At 38.3% G+C, this 3,549-nt stretch overlaps 1 pseudogene; it reads right to left on the reverse strand.

Moving 5' to 3' along the window:
* Positions 1-2,135: 2,135 nt before the first annotated feature.
* LOC145954202 (putative mitochondrial protein AtMg00860 pseudogene) lies at positions 2,136-2,675 on the reverse strand (annotated as a pseudogene).
* Between the last annotated feature and the right edge of the window lie 874 nt (positions 2,676-3,549).

Below are 3,549 nucleotides of genomic sequence, written 5' to 3' on the forward strand. Positions count from 1 at the left end.
TCTCAATTTCCTAGAAGCATAAGCTATTACCGTTCCTTCTTGCATCAACAATCCACCCAAACCCATCTTAGAAGCACCATTATATACCAAAAAAAACTTACTAAGAAAATAGTAGTATTAACACTAGTCAATCTTTCCTTAAGTGTTTGGAAACTACTCACACTTACTATCCTACATAAAGAAAACTCTGTCTTCTTGGTCAATCTAGTCAAAGGTAATGCTATCTTAGAAATTTCCTCAATAACTCTCCTATAATAATAAGTTAATCTAAGAGAACTCCTAACCTCTCTAATTGACTTAGCTATCACGCACTTAAGCACAACTTCTATCTTAGATAGATCTACATTATATGTCCACTATAATTTAAAGACCTAGAAAACTCACTTCATACAACCAAAAATCATACTTAGATAACTTAGCCTAAAGCTGTCTTGGATAAATCCTCACTCTCAACTCCAATCTAATGATATCACACCTTGAGGTCAACCTTACTAAACACACAAACATCCACTAATTAATCCATAAGGTCATCTATCCTCGTATCAACACACACACAACAAATCATATTAGAATACCTACTTCAAACATTCAATATATACCATCCCTAAGCATGTACGAATCAATCACAATTTACTCTATATAGCATGTACATGAACCAACTTTACCACATAGCATCATACAACCTTAAACAACCTCTCAATCAACATGACAACATCTCAGAACATCATGACAAAATCAGTTTTATCCTTGCATTTCCTAACAACTCAAAAATATCATGACACCATACATATCCCTTCAACAATTGTCAAAGAAAATGATACCTAGAGAGTTATACTCATCTAAACGATCTCAACCCTATCTCAAAAGAAAGATAAGAGAATAAGATACAACTCTTATGGAGACACGAGATTCTAAAAAGATCATCTTCTTAGCTAAAAATTCAAAAACCACCACAAATATATTTAGCGCTTACAACTAGACCTTTGATCACTAAAGTAGCTATAACTGGAGTTCCAGACCTTTGTTTTACTTGATTCATGTTCCATTGGAAAGATAACGTCCAAGGCTAAAACTTTTGTGAAGACCATAAAATCTAATTCAGTCAATATAGCACTTTTACTGGCACAACAAAACTGCAGTGCAAAACATTCCCTACACCAGACAACAATAGTGTATCAACATCTAAGGCCACGAAAATACCTCAATCCTTCCAAACTCACACCTCAAATTCATATTCAAGCTTCCCACTACAATCCTAAACCAAAACAACTCAGATATTTAGTACAATAGACTTAGAAAATAAAACTCACATGCTACCTAAACCATAAAAGGTTAACATGTAAGCACCAATACTCAAGGAAAATACCAACATTTCAATCTCTGATCAAGAATACCAAAACTCCAATTCTCAAGATACAACCTGCTTGAATTCAATCGCTACAACTATAGATTCTAGAAACTCCATCAACCATAAACTCTCAATACACTTGACAAATCAATGTCTCACCCAAATCTAAGGTCCCAATAGTTTCTAGTTGATTAGCACAATATCTCTTCTACCGCTACTCGCACATATGCTTGCAACACAATCAATATCACTCATCCACTACTTCTTACGTAAGCAAGAAGTATCAAACAATTAAGCACTTATAAGAATGAAGAAGAGTAGTCATAATGAGCTTAGCTAACACTATCTATCATTCCTCTAATTACACTATAATATAACAGTATAAAACTCAACAATATCAACACAAGGAGAACATCGTCATCATCATTATCAAAGCAAAACATCATCAAACAGATGCTTCTTGTGATCACTAAATACACTCAACCGCGCACCATACAGATAGTGCCTCCATGACTTCAAGGCAAACACCACAACTGCAAGCTCCAAATCATGAGTTGGACAATTCCTCTCATGGGTCTTAAGTTGCCTCGAAGCATATGCCACTACTCTCCCTCACTACATCAACACACAACCTAACCCATGGTGGAAAGCATCACAATACACATCAAAAGACTCACCAGTGTCAGGTAACACCAAAACTAGAGAAGTAGTGAATCGTCTCTTCAACTCCTGAAAACTCTGCTCACAAGCGTTCGTCTAAACGAAAGCCTCGTCCTTTCAGGTCAGTTCAGTCAAAAAGCATTACTATTCGGGAGAAACCCTCTATGAATCTCCGATAGTAACCCGCTAACCCAAAAAATCTCCTAATCTCCGTAGCATTCCTTGGACGCTCCCACTGAACCACAGCCTCTACCTTGGCCGGATCCTCTACAATCCCTTCCACTGATATCACATGCCCCAAAAACTTCACTTCAAACAACCAAAACTCACACTTGGACAGCTTGGCATACAGTTGCCTTTCCTTCAATACCTCTAAAACCAACCTCAGATGCTCACGGTGGTCCTCCAAGGATCTGGAATATACCAATATGTCATCAATGAAGACCACCATAAATCTGTCCAAGAACGGTTTGAAAATGTTGTTCATGTAATCCATGAACATTGTCGGAGCATTAGTGACACCAAATGGCATCACAACATACTCATAGTGACCATACCTAGTCCTGAAAGTAGTCTTCGATATGTCACTCTCCCTTACTCTAATCTGATGATATACGGAGCTCAAATCAATCTTCGAGAACACTGATGATCCCCTAAGATGATCCATCAAATCATTAATCCTTGGAAGCGGATACTTATTCTTTATCGTCAACTTATTCAGTTTTTGATAATCAACACACAAACGGGCCCCACCATCCTTCTTCTTTACTAAAAGTATTGGGCACCCCAAGGAGAAACACTAGGTCTCACCATCTATTTCTCCAACAAATCCTCTATCTGCTTCTTCAACTCTACCAACTCAGCTGGAGCCATCCTATAAGGGGCTACTGATACCAGTCCTGCACTTGGCACCAGATCAATGTTAAACTCAATATCATGTATAGGTGGCAATCTCGGCACATTATCTGGAAATACATCAGGGAACTCACTAAACCTCAATCCCAGTGATGACTCTCTCTGTCTCAACACTCAAGGCAGTAAACAATATGAAGCACTCAGCTCTATATCAACCGCTTAGTTTGACTAGCTGACACCAATACCTCATCCTCCAACTAAGGAAACACCAACTCTCTCTAAGCATAATCTATGAGGATGTGATGGGTAGATAACCAATCCATCCCCAAGATGATATCTATATCCACCATGGGCAAAACAATCAGGTTCACCCGAAACCTCCTACTAAATACCTCTATTAGGCATCTCACACACATCTCCAACGTCACCACAGAATTTAAAGCCGAAGTAGACACAGACAAATCAACATGCAATGTAAACACCAATAAACCCAATCTCCTCACATAATCAATATAGATAAATGAATGTGTATCACCAGAGTCAAATAGGAATAAAACATCCTCACATGTTGCCTTCCCTTTCCTATTCACCAAGTTTAATAAAGTAGAAGCCTCTACACCTGATAAAGCAAATACCCTCCCGCAGCTGTAGGCTTGGCTGGCCTCGAGGCACTCCTAGATGGAGTC

Source organism: Cajanus cajan, chromosome 1, assembly GCF_000230855.2.
Source record: "Cajanus cajan strain Asha chromosome 1, NIPB_CcT2T_4, whole genome shotgun sequence".
Classification (NCBI taxonomy): domain Eukaryota; kingdom Viridiplantae; phylum Streptophyta; class Magnoliopsida; order Fabales; family Fabaceae; genus Cajanus; species Cajanus cajan.